This window comes from Fistularia commersonii, chromosome 11 (genome assembly GCF_037954325.1).
Source record: "Fistularia commersonii isolate RoL2024-O1a breed Wild chromosome 11, RoL_Fcom_v1.0, whole genome shotgun sequence".
NCBI lineage: Eukaryota > Metazoa > Chordata > Actinopteri > Syngnathiformes > Fistulariidae > Fistularia > Fistularia commersonii.
The window spans coordinates 19,818,996-19,831,987 of NC_141294.1; positions in this window are offsets into that span (position 1 = coordinate 19,818,996).

Below are 12,992 nucleotides of genomic sequence, written 5' to 3' on the forward strand. Positions count from 1 at the left end.
AACAACCACAACTATTTAACCTGCACAAATATTCTAATAATTATTAATAATAACTATTGAATTTACTTCTACTACTATTTACAGTCTGGTATTTCTGCTTTTGTGCAACAGGCAGAAAATATACCATAAGAATACCAATAACAGTATTGGTATTATTACTCAGAAGATAATATAATTGTTGTTGTTGTTGATCTAAGTATTATTTATTATTAATTAATATGCGTACTACAAACAATAATGCTTATAACAACGATAATCTTATCATTATTATGATTATTATTATTAATATTTTGGGTTTTTTTTCGAATCAAGATACATCCAGTTATCTAGATTAGCATATGGAACTCTTCATGTGTACATAGAAATAGCACAGTATAAGTTAATATAAACAACTAAGACACTAATAGTGTCTAAAAGTTAAAAAAATATAAATACATATGTATATTTCAAGAATAGAACACAATCAAACTTCCATTGACAGTCGGTTATTTCTGCTTTTGTACAGCAGGCAGTGAATAGACCAGGTGCAGAGCGGACACACGCACGCACGCACGCGCGCATACAGGATCCGCGTCCAGATGACGTTGCCATTTGTTCGCGGAAGTGGCTTCTGTCGTGACCGTGGAGGGGGGGAGGGGGAAGGGAAGGAAGGGGAGAGGAGAAGAAGAAGGAGGGGGGAGAGGAAGAAGAAGAAGAAGAAGAAGAAGAAGAAGGAGAAGGAGGAGGAGGAGAAGGAAAAAGGGAAAGAAGTTCGTTTCATTCGTCTCGTATGAACTTTTGGACGAAAAGTCGTCGAGGCCGCGTCCGGTGTGGATGAGAGCGGGGTTTGGTTGAGTGGAGACGCGGCTCGACGGGAACCGGAGTACAGCGGGTGAGTCGCTCGGCCGAAAAGTTGACCACACTTTTTTATTTCTTTCTTTATTTCTTTATTTTGAGGAGGAGCCAGAAGAAAGGGGGGAGGGGTGAGCAGAGGGGAGTTTCTAGAGATCCTCCACTTTTGACTTTCGAACTTTTCTCAAACGTTTCCCTTGACGTCGTGGGCTGGTTAATTTTTTTTTCTTGCGGCGGGAACAGTTGTTCTTCGTCTGTGTCATACACTCGTGCATGCGTGTATTCGTGCTTGTGGAGTTTAGTGTTTTTTTTTTAAGAAGTGTGTCACGGTGTTGTTGTCAGACCAGTCGTTCTCGGATGAGTTAAATAGTTGACGGTCAGAAGACAGTTGATCGGATCCAAGCCAGGTTGGATATATTTAATTTTATCTATCTATCTATCTATCTAATCTGTCTGATCTATCTATCTATCTATCTATCTATCTATCTATCTATCTATCTATCTATCTATCTATCTATCTATCTATCACATTTGCCTTGCTTGACTGAAGGACACGTACAGCTATATAAATATATACAAAATAGAGATAAAAAACTATTAGTGGTAAAAAGACATCTATCTAAGATATTCATAATAATAATAATACATTTTATTTTAGCTGCCTTTATTGACACTCAATGACACCGTACAGACATAGACAAATGTGTATATTTAAAAGAAACAATAAAAATAAAACTATAGGTGAAAAAGTCAACAAGAAAAATCTATTCGATCTTTCCATCCATCCCTTCATTCTCCCAATCGTTTGAATGTAATCTGAACATCAACCTGTTGCCTGTCAATGGCCAAAAAAGTAAAAGGACTTCCTTGAAATGACAAGAATTAAAGACAAACTATTTAAAACAATCTTAATGTTTGCATTTTTAGTCTTCTTTTAAATGTAACAACACACAACAAAGTCTGAAACCCTCTTTTCTTGGATTATATCTAATAGTGAACATCATGATATAGAATTGGACTTATTCAGCCAAGACAAGATCATTGTCAAGTTATTATAATTGTCATTAATGCTAACATTATTATTATTTTTATTTTTTTACTATTATACATTTTGCACCCCCCACCAATTTCCTCATCACATTTCAATTATGTTAAACATTATAAATCAGCAGCATGTAGCTTGACCATCATCAATACATTGGCTTTGAATGTCCTAGATAGTAGAGAGGGAAGAAAAATCCCTATAAATGGCAAGAAATACAGACACAGGCATATATATATATATATATATATATATATATATATATATATATACATATATATGTATGTATGTGTGTGTGCGCGTGTGTGTGTGTGTGTGTGTTTGTGTGTATGTATTGACTGTTTTTTCTTGTCCAAAACATTTCATTGAATTGCATTGTTGAACTGGGTTAACATAAATTGAATATTATGATATAAAATTGTACCAATTCTGCTCAGCTGAAGACAATAGGCTTATCATCATCATCACTGTCATTATTATTATTGTTGTTGTTGTTATTATTATTTAGCATTTAATGCCCTCCTCCCCATTTTCTCAGTAAAGAAATATGTTGAACTTTTTTCTATAAAATTACCAGGATATAACCTCATGAACATATTGCCTCAAATATTCAGGAAAGTGCCGGATGAATAAAAGAAAAAATATCCCTAGAAAGGTGAAGAAATTTAATCAACAAAACATAAAAATAAAAACTAATAATGGAATTTAAAAAAATGGCTTTGAGGGAGCAATTAGTAGAAATCAGAATCTTCTCTAGATTGAAGGTAACGTGGATGCGTTCAATTCTGCAGCTTTTTATCATACAGACAAGCATTTTTTCACAAAAGGGTCCAAACCTGGATGTTGAGCTCAGATTATTTGATTTGGCAAAATAGAAAAAAAAATCAAAATCACGAGCTGCTATAACCGACTTTTTTTTTTTTAATGAAAGAAAAAATCTTGACCTTACAAGACCTTACAAGGCGGGGAGGGGGGTCAAATCAGTATTTGAACAGTATTTCAAGCGGTTGGCAGCGGAAGATCCTGGAGCTTGAAGAATCGGGTTTAATCTCAGCGAGTTACGAGCCAGATAAGCTTCATAGGCCACCGCTTCACGATCCATACATAATCCCACACCAAGATTGTGGTCCACCGCCCCACTATCCCCTCCATGCGCAGTCTCCATGGAGACGGATCATCGAAACAACGCTGTTTTCAGAAATCCTTTGCAGCAGCCGTGGGCGAATGGGTTGCGGGTGCGATGATTGAGGTGTGTGAAGGCAGCGGAAGGGGGTTGGCGTCTTATCAGCGTCAGCCACACTGCTCACGCCAACATGATATTATATGGTCAAGCTATCTCCGCTGATGAAATGGAAGAGGGAAAGTCCAATCATGGCCTGATGTGAGAAACATTAAGACTCCAGACAAATGTCAGGATGAGGACAAACATGACACGCACACACACGCCAGCATGTGCTCCCAGTAGTTTTTGGTCTGAGCTGAGAGTCTCGGCGACTCTATTGGGCCAAATTGACAGCATCCACTAAATCCACTTGATTGAAATTGGATCTGTCTAGTTCTGCAGGGAATGTATCAATCAACGGTCTGAAAAGTCCTGATTGACGCAACTGTGTGACAGGGGTGTTGGCCCATGCACGTGGACCCATGTGCACACATCCCTTGGATTGCGCCCTTGGTGTTGTTGGCATTGACCCCCCCACCCCCACCCCCCGATGGGCCCCACTGCGAGTCCCATCAGAGGGGTGACACCTTCTGGTCAACGACAAAAGGGGCCTTAAATCCCCCTTTTAGCTCTGTTAAAAAATACATAGGAATGTATTTTTTTAACAGAGCTAAAAGGGGGATTCAAGAGTTTTCATCATGATTTGGTATTGCCGAACAGCTAGCTGGTGGTTAGAGCTTCCCCCTCATTGCAGGAAAGCTCATGATTCGATTCCAGCATTTCTGTGGGTTTCCAGCAGGTTCTGAGGTTTTCTCCCACAATCCCATAACAGGCATTAGATTAATTGGTGACCCGAAATCACTCAGACATGTGAATGAGAAAGTTAAGATTTCACTTAAATGAGATAGTGAATGGTGGAATAAATACATGTGGCACTGTGATGGAGCGGCGACAGGTCCAGGGTGAACCCCACCTTTCCACCAATGACATCTGAGATATTCTCCAGCCTCCATGACTGCTGGATATATGGTATAGATACAAAATGAATGGCACTGACTATTTGAGGAGCAGAAGTTTTGAGCAATGCTAATGATGAGTTAGCATTTAGCACTACCGCTTTTATATTACCTTACAAGAATGGCTGATTTTTTTTTTTACTCGATAGAACCTGCTGAGGGGAGTGACAAAATTGCCCCCCAAAAATATTCCAAAATATGCAGAGAAGTTTAAAATTCATAAATGAAGGGAACTGGAAAAAGCCGGTGGTTTTCATTTGAACAGATTCACAGAAAGAACAGGTTCCAAGACATTTTTGGCTGAAAGTGAGAGAAAATGACAGCATAGTGAGATTCAGTTAAAATCGGAAAAAACACAACATAAACCAAATCGGATATGGGTATATAACATATATCAACTTAATTTTATTTATTTCAAAGTTAAACCGTTATCCCGGGCATCTCTGAACTTCTTTATAATTAAGAATACCAGACCAACTGTATCAAGAAATTGAATAACAGCAATCGCCATTGGTGACAAGAAGTTAAAAGACTTCCTCATTGTCTTTTTATCCTTTGTTTAAGAGAAACTGCAAATCTGTTTGAATTGCTTCATATTTATTACTGTGAATTCACTGTATTATCTGCTAAGCTTATCTGAAGAGCACGTATTTTTATTTTTTATATTTATTTTGCATATTAATTATATATTAAATATAATATATTGCTATATATTTATTTTATCCAAATATTGTGTTTACTGAGAAAAGTCAATTTTCCTTACTTTAGCTTTAAAAAAAACTAAAGTCAGTGAGAGACATTACAATGTCAGTGAGAGACAATGCAGTAATAAGGCAGGGCACAAATCAGTTGCGCAAATGATTATGAATAGCATTAAAATAAGAACAGGAGGATTTGTTTTTTATGTGTATACATACATAGACATACATATATATGTATACGTATGTATGTCTGTTTGTATGTATGTACGCATATAGATACACATACATACACACACACACACACATATATACATATATGTGTGTGTGTGTGTGTGTGTGTGTGTGTGTGTCAGGAAGTGTGAATGGAAACAAGTCAGCAGCTCTGTTGCTCCCACACAAACAGTTCCTGGCTCCTGGTAGAATCCCATTTCCAGCCTTTATTCGTCGGAAAATTACAAAACCTGCTTACTTTTAACACGTTATTGCGCATTATTTTGTTTTATTTTTCTCCCCTGCCTCATTGCTGCATTGTCTTAAGTCTCACCCCTCACCTGTCAATCACAGCATCACATATAGACATCCAACCTTCCATGCCTACAACAATTTTAGAATTGTCAGTGAACCAACTGGCAGTTTTTGGACCTGGAGGGAGATGGGGGAACCTAGATGGATGTGCGCTGGGGGTGTGTGTCAGGAGTAGAACTGCCAACCCTCTTGCTGTGAAGTCCACAGGATGAATGTCTACCATGGATTTAAACCGTAGTGCATCTGTTTGAATGCTCCCATCAACCCACCACTCGGATTATTTCCGAGTGGTGAAGGCAGTTATGAAAACTGACACCTAAGAGAGAGAGTGTGTGTGTGTGTGTGTGGGGGGGGGGGGGGGGGGGTTGTAGACGTCATCTTGACAGAAGAGCCGTTAGAAGCAGTGAGAGGAACTTGGTAGACAGACAGACAGAGAGAGAGACGGATGGACAGATACGTAGAGAGCGAGATACAGGAAGAGAATGATGGAAGGAGATGGAGATGTAGGAGTGTTCGGGGGGTAGGACTTGCCCAAAATAGCACCCTCACATGTTCACTGTGTGCACAGCGAGTAATGAAAGCTGCCTCCAGCTGAATGCCTTGCTAATCTAATGTTCACTCTGGGCATCCCCCCCTCCCAAACGCCCCCACTCCCTTTATTTGTCTTGAACTTGGTTGCCATCTACATAAATTTGTGGGTTTGCATTTTTTTTTCCTCTTCCTGTGTGTGTGTGTGTGTGTGTGTGTGTGTGTGTGTGTGTGTGTGTGTGTGTGTGTGACGCTCCCTGGTCATTGTCACCTTTGTCACCCGGTTGTGTAACATGAACTGATGAGTCGAGGGTGTTGCGACCTGATGGAGAGGAAGTCAGCCATTACACCTTTTTTCTGACCTCTACACCGTGTTGTTGTTGATGTTTTTTTTGGCACGTCAAATGAGACGACACAAGCACGTTAGCCCCGCCCACTCTTTCACATCTGAGCCCATCACTACCTCTCCATTCTCTGGCTGTTTTTACATCAGCAGCTACAAAATGTTGGTAAATTAATCCCTCTTTTTTCCCTCGTGCAGATTTTTTTTTTAAATTTCCTGTATATTGTCTAAGCAATTTATACAATCTATAGATAATCTATACCTATCTTGTGTGTCAAGATTAAAAACAAAAAAGAAAACCTGAGTTGTTTTTTTTTCCTGATTGACATGGCAATTTTTTCCTCTGCCTTCTCATGTATATGACAATAATAAGAATTTATTATGAGCAAGGGAGATCTTCCCACCAAATTATAATTTAATTATTAATGATTGCTTTTTTTCCTTTTTAAAAACCTACATATTTTTAAGCTGTTTTTCTGAATGCATTTTTTTCTCATATACATTTTTGATTAACTAAACACATAAGCATTATTAACAACGATAACAATAATAATAATAATAATAAAGAAGATTCCCCCCTCTTAACAATTACTGTCTTAATATAGTAAATTGTTTCAATTTGTTTTTTAATTTTTTTTTTCTTCTCTTTTTTCGTTTTATTTTCCATTTTTGCTGAGCATTGTCAGTTGTTTTGTTTCATAGACCACAAATGGTTGAATCTCGATTTTCCCCTGGTACTTCAGCTAATCTTCAGCCAGTTCCCCACTAAACTGGACGTTTTGGCTCCCAATCATCTCGATCATCCAATTTTTAAGCTTTATTTTCAGGGGAGGAGTGTAGATTTAAATATATTTTGTCGTTTCTCGAGCACCCAGCTTGATCTTTCAAATGCCTTGCAGTCAGAGTTCTTTCATTCTCGTGAGGACGCTGCTGCCACAGATGCAAGCCAAGACACAAACATTCTACACATGCGCCCGTTTCGCTTAATTCCTGTCATTCCAGAGCTTGTGTTCCAACATGCCGGCTGCTGTCTTCCTTGTCTTCTCTTTTCATCCCTCCCTCCTCATCTGATATCTAATGTTGTGTCGCTTCCCGTTGCTTTGCCAGCCGCGGCCTTTTTATATCAAGAGGTCCCATGACCCCCCCCCCCCCCCCCCCCATCCACAGCTGATCTGCAGAGTAATGCATGCTAGAAGTCATGAAGCTGCGAGGACATCGCCGGTGTGCACGCTCTGATTGATTGACTCTGTGTGTGTGTGTGTGTGTGTGTGTGTGTGTGTGTGTGTGTGTGTGTGTGTGTGTGTGTGTGTGTGTGTGTGTGTGTGTGTGTGTGTGTGTGTGTGTGTGTGTGTGTGTGTGTGTGTGTGTACACAATGTGCTGATATGCAATCTGGTGTTTTTAGGGTTGCAGGCTTGCAGGCTCGCCAACGGCCGATGGAATACGTGGTAAGACCGTCGAACGACAACGGGCGGTGAATCAAAAGCACATGGCGACACTGTGGCCAAAGGTTTCTGGCCTCCTGAGACCAGAACGATGATATAAAAAGAAAAAAAAATAACATTCAAAGATAGGTTAGAGTAAGCAGCCGAGTCCCGAACTTTATCATTTACTCCGCTCTGCATAAGAGGAGGATTACAAACTAGGCGTGAGTTTGATAGATGGTTTGTGAATACGAGGATCCAGTCATTATCTTATCACTTTCAGTCATCTTTCCCATTTTTCTATTTATTTCCTTTTTCCAGGAAAACAGTATTGCTGCTTTGTTCATAAACACCTGAAGTAAACTGTGACCCTTTGATAATATGTATGATTTTTTTTTTTTTTTTTTGCGTAATTCATACACATTCATTCATTAATTTCATACACCTTAAACAAGGGTGGTTTCTGGATGACATCTAGGAAACTTTTTCATGTGGAATTTTTGATCAATGTCATCATCATTTTCTCAGCTGTTTTTTTTTTTTTTTTTTTTTTTTTTTTTTTTTTTTTTTGGATTACCCTCGGCCTTTTCTTTCCCATTTCTTCCAGTTTTTCTATCCAATTTCTCAGCTAATGCATCCCTCGTTTTAGTAGCTTATTCTGACATGATGAGCAGATTGGCAAAATGCTTTCATTAAACGAATGAAGGACAAGAGAAATATACCTGTGGGAAAATTCTCAATACAGAATTGTAGTAGTAAAGCATTGGTTATATAGTAACCTGCAGCCCAGTCAGTGCTGCTCTTGAAATCGGCTTTGATTGGGCTTGCAAGTGGATTTTGACCCTGAGAAAGAAAGTCCAAATTTGAAATGTCCAGAGATAAGATGGGTGTAAAAATTACCAAAAAGGAAAAAAACAAAGAGCAAGTTGTAATGAAATGTCACGTCTTCAAACAATACTAAGCAATTGGGCTTTTCTTTTTTTTTACACAGACCTAATACACTTTTAGATTGACTTTTGAGCCTTGTGCAGAGGAATTTTTATTGTGTTTTTTTTTTGTTTTGTTTTTTCAATTGTTTTATTCGTTTGTATCTGGGTCACTGTTTACTTTAGCCGCAGGGAGGAAGCTGAAACCCTGTCTTCCTGTAAAAACTCCCCCGAGTGTTTTCATGAACTAAGTCACTCAACCCCAGCCCCCCACCCCAACCCTACCGATGTGTCCCTGCATGCAGGCGAGCACTTCAAAATGAAGAAATAATAATAAAATGAAGTTATTCAGTGTGACCCTGATTAAAAAAGGATGGTAGTTTTTTTTTTATTATTATTCTAGAAAAGTGACGTACTCTCAAAAGTACTACAATTAGATTTTGTACCGAAAATGCAATTTTAATGTAATTTTATTAGTCTGGGGGAAGAGAGGAGGGGAAAAAAGAAGAAAAAGCAGTGCTTCGTCCGATCCGCTGAGATTAATTTCTCGGAACAGCCAGCAGAAAACTGGAGCGTAATTTCAATATACCCTGAGTCTGAGAGCAACACTCGTCTTATACATCACCCTGATGTACCTTGTACTGGGATTTGGGAAAGAAAAAAAAACAAAGCAAAAAAAAAGCTTTGTTTACATATGTATGAAATATAGAAAGCAAGTAGGACAGAAAGTTTCCACCTAAAAACCCTATTTTTACCATATGTGCCTGACATCAATAAGTAAAGCTAAAGTTCTAAACTATCTCTAGGCTAAGTGGTGCTTATAAGATTAATGGCAGCTTGGGAACAACAAAAATACACGCAGAGCAACGTTTTGTGTCCAACCTGAGCCACAGTGTCCCCTGTGTCCTCCTGGGAACCGACATGGTGGGGGGTGTTTGTGTGGGCAAGGGGGGGGTGTCTTCCCCTGTCAATCATCCTGCCCATCGTCGCCGGACCGGAAGAGGTTTTGGTTTCCCCGCCCCCTCCTCGGGTTTGTGTCAGATGAAACATCCGAAAGAGCTCATGAAGAAACAAAGAGGAGGCAATTAAACTGCAAATTTGAGAGAAGGGAACTGGAGATGATTCGGCTAAACGATTCGGCTAATATATGGATTTTTTTGGGGGGGGGGGGGGTAACGGGCTTCACGTTGCTAAAACATTTATCCAGGTCACATCGGATCGATGAAATGACTGGGAAATTCTGAGTCTGTTCGACTTCGACACAGAATAAGACGATTGACGGTTTTAGTGCGCAGGAGGAAGCCCAAGATAGTGATTGGCTAGCCAGTGCGGCTTATGTTGAGGTGCGCTCAATAGTCAGGAAATAACAGTAATTTATATATTTTTATGAGTTTCTTTATGGCAAAAATACAGAAAGGAATTAAAGATAATCCCAATTATTTCTGTGTTTCTGGCATTCTTTCTCTTCTTCCCTGCGCTTCTACCTAACATGTCTTTCGCTAAATTAGCTAACTAAAGGCCTGCTCAGATGGGAGAAGGCCATTAACGCTAACGGTAATGCTATCTTCAGCAAGCTGTCTGTCATTAATCCAAAGTCACAATAACTCTGTTTTGTTAACGTAGTCACCCCCTTTAGCCACATCACCCTTCTTAAGAGCATCTTTGTTCTTCAGTGTTGTACAAATGGTTGACATAGCCGTGTCGTAATGCTTGCCGAAATCCGTTACACAAGCACTGTTCTTACGTTTAGCTGTTATTTCCTTCTTCAGGTCGATTTGTAATTCTTAACAACGCTAGCACTAGCTATTTTTCCTTTTTTGGGAGTCATAATGATGGCTAGCTTACTTAAAAAAAAACACAAAAACACGGTATAGCGTTCAAACACAATGATGAGCATTGTAAACAATGCAGAGGACCACGCAGGACTGCCACTACGCTACAATGCCACAACACAGAAAGCCCACAAGTTGTTTGTGTTTTTCAATTCAAAATTCAATCTAAAACTGTGTATAGGCTGATTTATTTGTGATTCCCAAGCCAAGGTTCTTATAGATATTGCAGTACATTTTATTTTCTTAACTTTATTTTAAATATTACATTCAATATTATACAAATACTGCAAGCAGCAATAAACTGCTTTTCTTCCCCTAAACAAAGGTGCTTCGGTCTACGAAGATTTGGGACAGAGTGCGATGTCTCACTCTGAGCTACTAAATTAGCTGGTAACTAATTTGTTGACTAGTCGTTGCGGCTACAGAAGGCTGTTGGGGGGGGGGCGTGGCGCAGGAGGTACAACTATCGTCTTTGGAAACAAACATTCCTGGTTCGATTTGCGGCTCCTCCAAGTGTGTTGAGGTGTTGATGAGCGAGATACTGAGTCCCTGATTGCTTTCCTGGCGCTGGATGCATAACAAAACTAGACTAGCCACTAACCCAGTGATTCTCAATTATTTTCTGTTACGCCGCACCTAGCAAGAAGAAAACAATTCGCGCCCCCCCCCCCCCACTCTCCGCTGCGACTATAAATAATATAATTTGTCAATAAAATTGTTATAAGTACAACTCTGCATAAAATTGTATCCTTATTAACATTAAAGAAAACAAAAAAGAAAGAAGTATAGTGCAACTTACAACAAAGAATAACTTTTCTAACATTGTTTTCAGTCTGTAACAGAAAAGATTTAAAGTGTTGCGTTTCCTCGTCTCCCACTATTGTCACAGTGAAGCCAAGCCAAGCGCTACGTACGCTTCGTCATATTTCCTCGTTTTAACTGTCAGGTGACTTTCTTTTGTCTCATTATTTTCGTCTCTCTCCGCCTTTCTTTTCATCCCTGTTAAAAAAAATTCATGTTGTCTCTTGAGGGTTTGTTTACTGCACTTCATATCGCCTGCTCGGTGCAAAAAACCCCAACACCATAGAGCTAATACTCCCTGCGTACACTCTGACAATCAGAGCGCCACTGCAAACTACTGTAGTGGATGTTCAATTACACTTCATTGTAGTACGGCAAAAAAAAAACATGTTCCGTAGGGTCACACGAACCCTCCCTGTCATCGCACCGGCGGGCCCCACTATTTGAGAAGGACTGCGCTAACCTCATAAAAACATACGATTCATACTTGTGTTTTATTTCTTCCTCTTTGTTGAATAACATCAGGTAGCCGCCATTTTTACAGATACACATCCTCGGTTGCCCTTCTCTGGAGCCATTTTGGTTCCTCTCAAACCATTGGCCTATCGTCACATTGAAAATGGTCACAATTGGCTCTGCAAGGGGAAACCACAGGATATCAGAGTGAGCGCTTGAGGGTGTCGAGACAGGCTTTCAGATTGAAATTATACCGGGGCGGTCAGTTATGGCTCAAGGCCGCTGATTTCCACCGATCATGTGACTGCTGGGAGGATCAGGGTAGGGTCATGTAGTTGGTCATAGATCTGATTTTGTAACGATGTGGTCTTACGTTGATTTTTAGTAAATTGGCTAATTTGTGATACAGTGCTACTTTTCCAATGACTCAGAATCAAATTCTCCTGTTTTTTCCATGATGACATCAGTGTTGAAAAACTTTACAAATGGCTGCAAAGAAGAGGTGTTCTTCTTTGGAACCAGCAGTTTCACACATGCTGTAATCCCCTTGCCTTTCAGACAACGGTTTGGGGAAACTAAACATTTCTGGCCCATTGAGGTGAAAAATAAGGGCAAGAAAATGGTAACATCATTGCGAGAAGTTTGTTGGTGGCCACAGCAACATGTCATCTGTTGGTGTTTGTTTTTCTGATCTTTCCATCTCCCAACATAAACACAAACACTCATCTGAATTCCCCTGCAGATACACAGAGTGCACTCTAGCTTGTACGCACGTTGATGCGCAATTGTAAGCTACTGTGTAAATGCAGCAAGTGGATCAGATCATCTGGGCTGCCACCTTTTTTCCTGAGGGTCTGCACTGCTGGACAGCCTGGTGGTGATATATGGTACCGCAGCACCGGTGTGTCCTCTGTGGACGGGTGTTATCTGAGGACTTGGCTTTCTAGCTCGGGCGATGTGTCGCTCTCCAAGAGCTTTCTGTAGCACATCCCTCTGGATAGAAGTACTCTGCTTTCTGTTTGCCTCATCTGAACCCTCCAGTCTCATAGTTTTTTTTTCAACTTCCATCCACTGGGTGACCTCGTGTCAAGAGAGAGGAGATCAGATTGTCATGTTACCAACCTATCCTCCTCCCCTCCCCACCCCTGCACGTTTCCTACCATATCATTTGCATTAATGTTCCGCCGCATGGCATCCTCACATGCCAAAGTGAAGGTAGCAGAGAGAGAGAGAAAAAGAGAGGGCTGGGGGTGGAGGGAAGAAACAGGAAGGGAGGCGGGGAAGGCAGGAGCTTCAGCCGTGAGAGAGACCGAGAGAGAGACAGAAAGAGAGAGAGAGAGAGAGAGAGGGCGATAGACGGTAAGAGAGAAAATGGGAGGCAGCATCACCCACCCAGACGGGGGAAAG